General features: G+C 36.5%; 1 protein-coding gene and 1 long non-coding RNA gene across 5 annotated transcripts in view; one reads left to right on the forward strand and one right to left on the reverse strand.

Moving 5' to 3' along the window:
- LOC148954182 (phosphatidylinositol 4-kinase type 2-beta-like) overlaps positions 1-13,636 on the reverse strand; it is a 109,036-nt gene that overhangs the window by 50,483 nt on the left and 44,917 nt on the right. The gene's annotated exons all lie outside the window — the stretch shown is intronic.
- The window catches only part of LOC148954183 (uncharacterized), a 29,122-nt gene that overhangs the window by 13,334 nt on the left and 2,152 nt on the right, over positions 1-13,636 (forward strand). For all 4 annotated transcript variants that reach the window (XR_016141496.1, XR_016141498.1, XR_016141497.1 and 1 more), the window contains exon 2: positions 6,669-6,747. This is a non-coding gene — a long non-coding RNA (uncharacterized LOC148954183). The remainder of the gene's footprint in view (positions 1-6,668; positions 6,748-13,636) is intronic.

Below are 13,636 nucleotides of genomic sequence, written 5' to 3' on the forward strand. Positions count from 1 at the left end.
GTCCATTACTGGAGTATTGCTCATCAGTATGGTATCCCCTTAATAAGAGAGATATAGAGAGGGTTGAGGGAGTGCAACGTAGGGCCACCAAACTCATACCATACCTGAGTCATCTACCTTACCACCAGAAAATGCAAAGACTACAGTTGCTTTCTCTCCAGTTCAGACGTGATAGAGCCGATGTAATAAATACATTTCACATTGTTAGGAACATTGATAATATCACCCCAACTCACTTTTTCACTTTTACAGAATACAGTAGTACCCGTCAACACCAACACAAAATTTACCCACCATGTTCACAGAAAAGATTATGCCAAAACTCTTTGTCTAGCTGAGTGTGGAAGACTTGGAATTCACTTCCATCAGAAATAGTTGCCACGGTCCAGTCTTTCAAAAGTAGTTTAGCCTCTACAGATTTCTATACTAGGTCCTATCACAATCCATTTTGAAATTATTTTTACTTTTGTATTACCTGATTTGCGACAGCGTGACAATTATTTTGTAAGTTTACTTTTTGGTAGGTTTCAATTATTAACAGATATGTTTCTGTTAAGTTGGTATGTTATTGCATGTTCCAGTAATATTGTTTTTCCAATGTTTTTCAGTTACTGTATGTTTTTGTTATGTCATTGACATTGTTATAGACTTTTTTATAATTGTTTTGTGCGACAAGCTTGTTAAAGCTTACTGTATCTTGGTATTAATAAATAAATAAATAAATAAAACATACAACAAGTAATAATTCACATGAATAAATAGATCTTGAAGTGAGTAATGCTTAGGTTGAATATGAAAATCAAGCTTAAAACAAAAAAAAATATTTTGCTATTGAAGCTCAAATGATATTTAAAACGACCAGAAATTTAATAAACAATCAATGTCAACAAACATACAATAAATATTAATGTAAATAAATAAATAAATCTTAAAACGAGTGAAACTTAGATGTAATATGCAAATCAAGCTTGAAACAAACAAAAATCACTACAAACAAGAGTTTGGGTATCGCCTCCTTCTCTCACTCTAAAAGTCTAAAACCTACTGCGTCATTGGTGCTTTACTTAAACTGTATGCGTCTTGAACAGTGTTGGAAAGTATAAACAACATCAAATTGAATATTTGATGTATAATGGTATTAATTGTTGAAAGATCCATCAGTTCTCTCTCTCTCTCTCTCTCTCTCTCTCTCTCTCTCTCTCTCTCTCTCTCTCTCTCTCTCTCTCTCTCTCTCTCTCTCTCTCTTTCCCTCCCCCTCTCTCTTTCTCTCCCTCTCTCCCATGTTGGCACAATGTTTTATTTATTATTTTTTTCCTTGAGAGCAGGGCACTTCGTATCAAAGAAGTTGTCATAGAAACTTTGAAAGGGCTCATTCAATTGGAGTGGCTTGTGCCCTTTTTAATAGTTGAAAGTGATTGGATGGCAACTAACACCCCTTCCATGCCCACCATTTCCCAAAACACATCGAACCAAAATTTTGAGATAGCCATTTTGTTCAGCATAGTTGATTTCCAGATAGAAATTATATTTTTGAGGAGGACACTCCCCCACAGCCTTCAGGGCAAGGGTTGTAAGTTATGCCCTAGGGGCATATAAGGTTTTTATTGCAGGCATTGTTGTAGAAACTTCAAAAAACGCTAATTTGATTGGAAGTTTAAGGGACTCGTGCCCTTTTTAGTAGCCAATAGTCATTGGAGGGCAACTAACCCCTCTCTCACGCCCACCTTTTTCCAAAACACATCCAATCAAAATTTTTAGATAGCCATTTTATTCAACGTAGTTTTAAGTTCTGTAAATTAGGTTTTTGAGGTTGACAACCCCCTCACAACCCTCAGGGCATGGGTTGTAAGTTATGCCCTGGGGGTATATAAGGTTTTATTGAAATCTTTGTTGTAGAAACTTGAAAAAGGGCTCATTCAATATGAAATCCAAGGTCTAGTGCCCTTTTTAATAGTCAAAAGTGATTTGAGGGCAACGAACCCCCCTCTCACGCCCACCTTTTCCCCAAACACATCCAATAAAAATTTTCACATAACCATTTTATTCAATGTAGTTGAAAGTTTTGGAACTTAGGTCTTTAAGGATGACAACTCATCCCCCTCCCACAACCCTCAGGTCAAGGGTTGTAAGTTATGCCCTGGGAGCATGTAAGGTTTTTATAGAAAGCAATGTTTTAAAAACAACAAAAAGGGCTCATTCAATTGAAAATTGAAAGGGCTAGTGCCCTTTTAATAATCGAAAGTGATCAAAGGGCAACTAACCCCCTTGTCATGCCCACCATTCCCCAAACACATCCAATCAAAATTTTGAGATATCCATTTTGTTCAACGTAGTGAAAAGTTCTGGAAATTAGGTCTCTTAGGAGGATAACGCCCTCAAAGCCATAAGCGTAAGGGCTTTAAGTTATGACCAGGGGGCATATAAGGTTTATATAGAAAGTTGTTGTAAAAATTTCTAAAAGGGCTCATTTGTTTGGAAACTGAAATGCCCCTTTTTAATTGTCAAAAGTGAGTGGAGAGTAATTGACCCCCCTCTCATGTCCACCGTTTCCCCAAACACATTCAATCAAAGCTTAGATCCATTTTGTTCAATGTGTTTGAAAGTTCTGGAAATTATATATTTAAGGATGACACCCCCCCCCCCCCAGAGTCCCCTGGGCAAAGGTGTTAAGTTGAGATTAAATCAAATGTGCTGGTTAATGCTAATTCTCAATAAGGCATCTTAGCAGTATCCCAAAAACAACTGAGGGTATTATATCCAAACTTTCAGGGCTACTTCTACTCTTTAAATTTAACCAAATCAAAATAGTGTAAGTGTATGCAAGCTATCAAAGAAAGTAAACAGATTTTTTTTTTTGCAAATGGTATCAAGTTTACTATTTTAGGTCAACTAGAGGAGGTATGAAACTAAATTAAACACTAATATTTGTGTCCAGATTTTTAAAAGGGTGTATGTTGTTAAAAATAGCTGAAAAATTTTCTCTAGCATACAAATAGCAGGCCAAACTATAAAGTCTTAAAAAAAAGAAAAGATTTAAACTATTATTTTCTTTTTCCCTGAAAATTAAATAAAAAAAACAAGTTTTTTAAACTGAAAGTAAGGAGCGACATTAAAACTTAAAACGAACAGAAATTATTCCGTATATGAAAGGGGCTGTCCCCTCCTCAACGCCTCGCTCTTTACGCTAAAGTTTTTTATTGTTTTAAAAAATAAAGTTGTGAGACAGAGTCAAACTTTAGCGTAAAGAGCGAGGCGTTGAGGAGGGGACAGCCCCTTTCATATACGGAATAATGTCTGTTCGTTTTAAGTTTTAATGTCGCTCCTTACTTTCAGTTTAAAAAACTTGTTTTTTTTATTTAATTTCTGATCGTTTTTTATTTAATGCAGCTTTAATTTTGGCTCGCGGTCATTGAATAAATAAACAAAATTTGCATAAAAATTTTACTTTTCTTTTGCTAAATGGCTGTCTCTAAATTTGGTTCTGACGTAATTTACAAATTAACTTACGTAACGAACTTCTATATTCGTATATTTTTCTTCCGGCAAAAAATACAAAGTTGAAGATTTTTGCAGATATGAGCTTGAAACCTATGTTATAGGGTTTTCTGATACGCTGAATCTGACGGTGTGATTTTCATTAAAAATTTTTCACTTTTAGGGGATGTTTCCCCCTCTTTAAAAAATCAGGTGAGTTTTCTGAGGCTTGTAGCCTTTGATGAGTAATACTAAACTTAATAAAATTCATATATTTAGAATCAGCATTATAAGCCCATTCTTTTGATACATTTATTGACATCAAAGTTCCGTTTTTAAAAGTTCTGCTTACTATTGAGCCGTATTGCTTGTTTTTTTTTATTGTTTTTTTAATTACGTATATGTTATTACGTATATGATGGGGTTCTCCCCATAGTCAATACCACGCTCTTTACGTTAAAAGTTAAAAAAAATTTTAATTCACAAACCCCTGAATCACAAAGACCGTTTAATTAGAATAGATAGCTCTTTTGAAAGCACTAAAAAACTGTAGCGTAAAGAGCGATGTATTGACTTGGGGGAGAACCCCCTCATATACATAATAATTTCTGTTCATTTTAAGTTTTAATGTTGCTTCTTACTTTCAGTTGAAAGTACTTGTTTTTTTTTAATTTAATTTCTTATCATTTTTTAAATAATGGTTGGAAATCCGGCGCCCCCTTCAGAGAAATGTCCCGTACCCCAAAGAAACCACCTCCCCTGAAGTTGTCGCCCGATCAATCCGCTCCTCCAGCCCCCCTCTCTCACCACCAGACAAAAATCCTTCCTGAAATTGTATGTATACGTCCCCATAACCACTACGAAATGTAAGCAATAAGCAAAGTTCATATCTTGCAGCACTTCCCCTGGGAACTGTGGGGGATTAAGTCATCGTAAAAGACATATTTATTAGGTTTTTGACTATGCTAAACACAATGGCTATCTCAAAATTTTAATTGGGTGACTTTGGGAAAAAAATCAGCGTGGGAGCGGGCCTAGTTGCCCTCCATTTTTTTTGGTCTCTTAAAAAGGGCACTATAACATTAAATCTCCATTTCAATGAGCCCTCTTATGATATTCTAGGATCACTGGGTCAATACGATTACCCCTGGGGAAAAAAATAAAAATAAACACGCACCCGTGATCTTTCTTCTGGCAAAAAATGCAAAATTCCACATTTTTGTAGATAGTTGCTTGAAACCTCTGCAGTAGGGTTATCTGATACGCTGAATATGATGGTGTGAATTCATTACGGTTCTATAACTTTTAGGGGGTCTTTCCCCCTTTTTTCGAAAATGAGCCAAATTTTCTCAGGCACGTAACTTTTGATGGGTAAGATTAAACTTGATGAAACTTATATTTTTGAAATCAGAATAAAAATCTGATTCTTTTGATGTACCCATTGGTACCAAAATTCCGTTTTTTAGAGTTTCGGTTACCATTGAGCCGGGTCGCTCCTTACTTACAGTTCGTTACCACGAACTGTTTGATACTATGTCAATATAAAACAAACAGAAATTAATTAAAAAAAACTTTTTCCACAACATAAGTTTTTCAAAGAAAAGTAAAGAACTCCATTCAACCAAAAATGAGCAAAAATAAAATAATTTGCCAAGCGTGAAACTACCGCAAATCAGCATAAATAAATGAATGAAACCCAAAACGAACAGAAATTACAAGAAATAACCGAGTGAAACTCAAAACGAGCAGAAATTAACACGAGTAGGGATCAAACCCCCTATGTTTTCCAATGGCCAGAACATAATTTGCACTTTACTGAAAAAAATACAAATGGAATGTTCATTGTCAGTTTAACATACACATACTGATATTTTAATCAAAATGTTAATATCATTTGATTTGTTAAAGTTATAAATGTAAAAATATTTATATTTTTTTCAGTAAAGTGCAGTAAAGGGAAGGTATAGGGGTTTTGAGCCGTACTCATATTAATTTCTGCTCGTTTTGAGTTTGACTTGGTTATTTATTGTAATTTCTGTTTGTATTGAGTTTCATTTATTTATTGATGCTGATTTGTGGTAGTGTCACACTTGGTAGATTATTTGATTTTATTTTTGCTCATTTTTGGTTTCATGGAGTTCTTTACTTTTCTTTGAAAAACTTATTTTGTGGAAAAAGTTTTGTTAATTAATATATGTATAAAATAAAATGTATTTCTGTCTGTCTCTGTGGCTTGTATGCAATTACTACACTGGTTCATCCAATTGCCAAAATTTTTAAAGAAGTTGTTGAATGCACTTGCAAAGCTTTAAGGTTTAAATCCCCTCCTTCCCAAGGTTCTCTTTATACTTTTTGTGATGACTGACATTAGTGACCCCTCATTAAAAAAAACAACAGTTTTTTTCTGGTCAAGTTATTTACCTTTTATGGATGTTCAGTCAATGGGTTAGTTAGAATTCAGTCATCTTACAGACTTCCAAAATTACATAAAAGAATTTTCAGTAAACTCTCTGAATTTGGTATTCCACAATACTATTAACTTTAAAAATCCTATTGTTATTTTACATATGTGGAAAATTTCCTGCAGGAGAAGTTTTCCTTCTTAGCATGAATTTGATTTGCATATCTTTTTCTGACTCTGCATATGTAATCAATATCAATTAGGTAATTTACATAAATATAGGGCAAAGGATAACTTTGTTCCGTCTGGGACAAACTCTATTGTGGAAAGCATGACATTTGAAAAATATGTTGTTTGTGTTTTTATTGATTCAGTGCATTATCATGTTTTTTTCTATCTATGAGTTTGATTCCCCAATGAATGGAATAAGTTAGGGGGGATTTCTGGTGGGAAAATTGTCTACAGGGGGAGTTTTGTGGGATAATTGTTTGTATTTTTTGTTCACTGGGTGCAGTTATACTTGCTAATTGAGAAATGCTGGATCGGATCCTAGTGGTTATTTCTTTACTGCTAAAGTCCTTTGTTTAACTATTATTTCCAGTTAATTTATGAAATTGATTTAACAACTTTATAATATAGATTTAATTATAGAGATGGGCATAGACACTATTTATCAAGAGGGGGGGGGGCAGAGTTGTGGATAGAGTATATACATTGTTGGCTTTAGGGGATAGGAGATATGTCAAAGTTTTTCAAAAACATAGTACAAGTTTAACAAAATGTCCAATTTTAGAATGAGGAGGAGCTTGATGAGCTTGAAAGAAGGAGATTGGAGAAACTGAAAGCTGTCAAAGGAAGTGACGAAGAAGAAGGTGAGTTAAGTTCATTTTTATAACATTGATCAAATTGCAAAGAAAATCTCTAATTATTGACCAGCTAAGTGGGAGACCAATCCCCATTAAAGACATGTTGCTGGAGATTATCAGAGGTACAGTTGAATAAGAATAAACCAAATTTATCTCCTTCCCCAATAAGCACTTTTCTAAATTATATAATAGAATTCAGTCAGGCTCAAATGGGCTAAATTTTCAGGCATTTTTGTATCAGTTTTCTAATTCAAGTGGCTCAACCCCTCTTTGCAGACATTGCAATATAAAAAATAAAACAATAGACCAATGCCTTTTTTGAATGTATTATGCTGACGTCTGCACAGTGTAACACCTAAACTTCACACCTAAAATTGTCATATTATTTACAATTTGTATCACTTTGACTAGGAGCTTTTTTTTTCAAAAACGAGACTCTCATAAGTGCTGACTTTTTCCTATTATTTGAAAGCCGTTTTTCTTCACAGTCAGCCTCCAAACGGCGAATTATGCCATGCGTACTAATCATGGATCCTAGCTTATGAAGTATCAGCAATGATAAATCATCTGCAAACTTCGCTCTCTTTTCATGCCAAGTCGCAATTTTGTTACACAGTATTAAAAATAAAACAGGTCCCGTTTGGGTACCTTGGGGTATTCCACAGAAAACTTCAAGAAAATCCGATTGTACCCCGTCAGCACTAACACACTGTTGTCGTCCGTGTAAAAAAACTATAAACTATCCGAATTAAAAAGGTCTAAAATCTTTCATTGACTCGAGAATATCCGGATGGCTTGATTTGTCGAAAGCCTTTTCTAAGTCTGCTTGCAATATTTATACAAATGTATCTTTATTTTCTAGATGCTCCAGGGCTTCTTCCACAATTTTGATGAGATAATGTACTGTGCTAGACTCTTTGATAAATCCATACTGACAGGGATCTATTTTATCACAGAAATCTTCTAGTAATCATTTCTTTAGAAAACGTTCAAAAACTTAAGATACAATAGGGGTCAAAGATATAAGTCGTAGATCCCTCACCCCTTTTGGATTCGAAATTATAGGCATTGGCGTTACAACTGCTTTTTTTTTTTAAATCATCCGGACAGGTACCTCTCAGAATACATTGGTTTAAAAAAGGCAGTCAGAGGTTCAGCTAGAAAGGCTGCGTTTTCTTTGTACAGGGTTGCTGGAATGTCTCCAGGGTAAGTTGCCTTATTGGGGTCAAGCCTCTCAAGAACCTTTGCAACTTCGTGAGGGAAAATCACAGGTATTTCAGATGGAAAAGCCAAGGGGGGAACATTGGAAATTGGTGGATTGCTTCTGCAAATACTAGCAAAATACTTATTAATAGCGGTTGCGTCAAGCTTATTCCCAGATTCGTCGTATATGCTTACACTTTGCCTTATAGAGGAGCCAGTGAGAAGTTGTATTCCTTTATAATAACCGGCTGGATTTGTGGTCATGAGCTCGTTCATTTTTGAGCCGTATGATTTCTCAGCCAATCTACATTCATAGACCACTTGATTTCTCAGCTTGGAAGCTTCACCTATCTTCTCCTTTTTATGGAGCCTGTTGCGTTTGCGTATCAGCGTTTTCAGGCGCGAGTTAACCCAGGGCTTGTCAGCTGAGTTTACTGTGACTGTTTTCTCTGGAAAATACACATCATAAGCTATCCGTAATTCAGTGGAAAATATTCTATACATGTCGTTGACATTGCAGTTTTCGTACAAACTTTTCCAGTTTTTCGAAATAACCCATTTTGTGAGTAGCTCTTTTCCAGGCTCAGTCTGAGGCTGGCTTGAAAAAATTTGCTTGGTTCCTATTCTCTTTTCCTCCCTGGGACACCAGTGCACACAGAAGTGTGTACTTTTATCAAGGACTCGGCAACGTCACTGGATCACTATAGAAATCGGAAATATCTGTGAAGATGAGATCAATGACAGACTTTTGAGTTGTCTTTTCACGAACAACTTGCTTCAAGCCTAGCGAACGTTCAATCCAGCTGGGTAGCAGGTCATTGAAGTCACCCATAAGAACCACAGAACTGTTTGGGTGTCTCAATATAATCTCATCTAAACATGCTTGTAGATGAGCTATGAACTTCCGCTTGTAACTCGACCGCGGCGGAAAATAGAGTACTCCAACTACGATCGAGTAAAACTTACGGGGAAGAATTTTTGGTCTCAATATTACCCACAACAGTTCGTAGTCGGTATTCTGAGAGCCTTCATATATCTGATGCGGTATATCGTTTCGAATATACATACCTACTCCTCCTCCACGTGTGACGACAGCACCTTCCTTGTTTCGCCTACTCTTGATGAGAAAATTATAGTTACTTATCTGGGTGTTAAACTCATTGGCAGACCACGTCTCTGTTATGCAGCAAATATCAATTCTATTGTCATTTAGTCTTGTCGAAAGTTCCGTCACTTTGTTGCATAGAGACTGGGCATTAACAAGGAGAAAAGAGGGGATGTCGGAGGAACTAGCTATTTCTTGCTTTTTATCTACCTGGGGTAGATTGCCGAAAAATGCTGGAAGTTTCCCAAATTATTAGAACATGTTGGGACAACGGGCGTGGAGGCTGCAGGGACCCCAAGAGGTGGCCAGTGGCTCGCCATACTCCAGTTGGGAGGGAGAACCGGGCTGGGTTGAACAACTTGGCCGTTACCTGAGAAGAAAGGAGCAGCATTTTGGCTAGGGTACATTAAATATAAAGGGGAAATACCTCTCTCGTTAGAAACCGATCTTCTATGATTATTCAATGGGAAACGCCTAGGATGTTTGGTATTTGGAGACCTTCGTCAGTTGCTGCTTTGGAGACAGTTCCTGTTTCGTGGTGTGGACAAAGTTGTATTTATGTTTGTTAGGGCACTGGCGTAACGAACCATGCTTGCACAGGTTCGGATGATCAGACTTGCAGTTCTGACTCTTGCACTTATTAGCTGCATAAAACTTGCAAAGATGAACATAAGTAGAAGCTTTACTTTTGTTGCATTTTCCATAACCAAAATATTTGCAAATCGTCCTTTTCTGTTTCTGCTCTGTGTGTGGTCGACTTGTGGAACTATGAGCGACTTTGTTTAGAAACGCTTTGTTGTTAAAGCTGGTTGGCAACATCCTCTTTCAGCTCAGGTACCGCAAGATTTAGCAATAGATCTATTTGCTTTTGTTGAAGCTGAATGAATTTGTCTTTTACGGCCATAGCAAGGCGGAGCTGCATCAACTCTACCTGAGCAAAATCTTGATCTGTAGAGCAGTCGCCTCCGTCGTCTAAAAGCATCGGTTCGAGACTTTTCTTAGCTGCAGGTTCTTTCTGGGTAGATTTAGGGGATAAAATAATTCTTTATCCGTCACATTTCTGGGAGGAAGAGTTGCCTGCCCTCTCCCATTATCAACATCCGTTTGTAGCTTGGCAGCCAATAATTTCACTCGTGCTTCAAGGTCTGCTTTTTTCCCGGACGTATCTAGTCCATGTTTTCGAGAAGAACGCCCAGAATAGGTACCGTATGTTTCCGGATGCTATTCAGAGATAATACGGGCAAATTTATTTCGCCGTTTTCTGAAATATTTAACTGTAACAGTCGTGACAACACTGTGCGGCTATTTCCTTATACTACGAAAATCTAAAAAAATAACACTAAATTTTCCTTATATCAAACAACTTAATCTAATCCAAATGTTGAACTAATTTGACGAAAAAAAAAATCAAAAAAGAAAGTTCACAGGGAAATTTCACAGCTTTAGCAGGGTTATGTCCGAAAAAAATTTAGCGTTAAAATAACGAAGTCTGAATCAATACTGAATACGGCTATAGGCGGTCGTACTGAATACTACTGCTTATAGGCGATAGACGTGCTACGGACTATTCAAAACCACCCAAAGATACTTTGACTGCTGCCTAAGATACTTTTGGTGTTTTAAGTTTCATTATTTTAACTTGGGTTATTGTCAATTTGAATTTAGCATCATTAACAAGTGTTTAAAGATCCATTAAGTTTCAACTTGATAAGTTTGAATTTTTCTCTAAAATCTTGAATTGCCAATCTGTTGCTTCCCAAAGCAGCTACAGAAGCTGCAAAAAGATAAGGGTATTGAGGTGGAGCTTTCAAGGAATGTTTTGGCAGATGCTGAACTTAACCAAAACAAAGAATCATCGTGTAGATTGTCAATAGGCTGATAAACCAATAACACAATCACATCTCACATTATTAAGTTCGACCTTTCAGTGTAAGTTGTGACAGATTTTGAACTAGCTAGAAGACTTTATTGCTCATATATTATAGGCTCATGCTATTAATAAAATCCCTGGCTATGAAGCTATTCACAGCATAAAGCCTTCTGGCGATAAGCTGCTTGTTCAAATTAGTCAATATGCAGCAAAGATTTTCAGCGATGCGGTTCCAGCCGTATTGAATAGCTGTGACGTCATGATTGAAGAAAAGAAATTTCATGGCATTGTTAAGGGGGTGACCGCTAATTATGAGGCGATAATTTTTAAGAAATCTGAAGGTGTCATCGACGCTGAATTTGTATTTTTATCTAATGCAAACTTGAGACGCGTTAGTTGTCTACCCAGTACTGCTTTTCGGTTGGTCAACAAGGATAAATTTTGGTAATCTGGCATCCTTCATCCCCAGAACAAGTCCTAAGCATATTATAGATTATTTCATTACAACCCTAGAAAGCAGAATTGAACCACATTTTACCTGTAAGGGGATCATTCTTACCGGAATAAAATTATTTATTTACACAAGTCTAATATAAAATGTAGTAGCCACTGGGGTTTAGGACCTATTTTATGTGGTTTTCATGTTGTGATGGCTTTAAAAAAAATAAAACTCAAATAAAATTCTCAAATTTGGAAAGCCTTATTTTCCACGGGGGGTATTTTTTTTGGGGGGGAGGGGGTATTTTCCGCGGGGGGGGGGTATATGCCTAAAACCTCTCACTTAAATCGGTTTGCTATATTTGCGGCAACTTCAAAGCTTTTAATATACAAAGATGTTTTTTCCATCAAAATGAATTTAAAAATCATTTACTATATTTTAGGGGAATACGTCTCAGCTGGTCAAACATGGTAAAGAAATGGTAGATTTGACGACAAAACTAAAATATATATACCAAAAACATACTGGACTTGGATCTCAATTAATTTGTGTGTTTCTCCCTCTCTCTCTCTCTCTCTTCCCTCCCCTCTCTCCTTTCCTCTCCTCTCTCCTCTTCTTTTTCCTCTCCTCTCTTTCCTCTCTTCTCCTCTCTTCCCTCTCTGCTCTCTTCTCTTTCCTCTCTGCTCTCCTCTCTTTCCTCTCTCCTCCCCTCCTCTCTTTCCTTTCTCCTCTCATCTCTTTCCTTTTTCCTCCCTCTCTCCCCTCTCTCTTTCTCTCTCTTTATCTTTATCTTTCTTTCTCTCTCTTTATCTTTCTCTCTCTCTCTCTCTCTCTCTCTCTCTCTCTCTCTCTCTCTCTCTCTCTCTCTCTCTCTCTCTCTCTCTCTCTCTCTCTCTCTCTCTCTCTCTCTCTCTCCATCTCTCTCCATCTCTCTCTCTCTCTTGTATAAAGTTAAGTAGTTATACTACTTCTGTGACTACTATTACAACTATGCCTAAGGGTATGAAAATGAAATTTTTATAGAATATTTCTGAAAATATCTGTTGTACGGATGACAACCTGCAATCCGTATGCAGGTTGTCAAAAGGGCATATCAGCAATATCTTCAGAACAGTTTCGTATCTGAGATTAAAACGTACAATGCTTGTTGTGGGGGATGTTGAACTAACCAAAAGACAATATCTGCATCATAATAATACTAATTCTACTCCTACAACTAATATTGCTGCTACTATTATTATTATTACTACTACTACTACTGCTACTAAAACAAAGACTACTACTATTAACTCTACTCCTTCTACTACTGCTGTAACTACTGGTGCTAGTAATATTACTAATAAACCTAAGGTTATTAAGGCGAAAATTTTGGGAAATATTGTAATTGCATTGAAATAAATCGAAACGTACTATGCCCACATAGCTTGTCAAAAGGACGTATTAGCAATGCTTCAGGACTGGTTGACGGTGTTTAGTTAAAAATTTAATTGTGTGTTGAAGGGGATTTTGAAAAAAAGGTGCTAGGAGCATACTGCTACTAATTCAGGGCTCAGAATCAGTCCCTAAAGTCCCCTTTTTTTACTGAAGTCCCTTCTAAGTCCCTTTTTATGCAGAAAGTCCCTTAACTCCCCTAAAAGCCCCTAAAATTCCCGTTTTGGGAGCATGGTATAATTGAAAACTGAAGCTGAAAAAATGATATATTTGAAAGACCTTTTTAGATAATATAGGTTCTCTGCAAATCCAGCAGTACTGGTCTCTTGGTTAATGCAGTTCAGAAAGAAGCAACAGAACAGTGGGAAATTTTATCTGAGGCCAAAGTGTCTGTTAACTGCTGTAAACATATGCAACTAATAACACTACACAATTGGCCTGTATGGTGGGTGCAGTTGAAGGATCACATTGTGGTATTGTTCAAGGATAGATAATTTCTTGTAGCTTAATGAAATGAACCATACCAGCATGAATTTGTCCAAATTGACTTGTATTCCAATTTTACAAATTCTATATTCTTCTCCTCTAAAGAGTAGTTAATAAACTAATAGCTGGTTGATTAAGAAGAGGAGAGTACCATGGGTGCAACTCTTAATTCTGAGGTCAGAAAATTTGCCTGTCCTCGGCATAGTCACAAGTTCATTTTGTTTTAAGATTTGTTGCTTTTCTGAAATGTGCATTGAAGAAGTGAATATAGTGAAAAATGCACTTTGTAACATAAACCAATAAAAACATGTTATAGAGAATGCCGGAAAAAGGGAGGCTTCCCAGATAATAGCTCTATTCA

This window comes from Artemia sp. Qi Xiang Cuo, chromosome 3, assembly GCF_049724085.1.
Source record: "Artemia sp. Qi Xiang Cuo chromosome 3, ASM4972408v1, whole genome shotgun sequence".
In the NCBI taxonomy this organism is placed as follows: Eukaryota; Metazoa; Arthropoda; class Branchiopoda; order Anostraca; family Artemiidae; genus Artemia; species Artemia sp. Qi Xiang Cuo.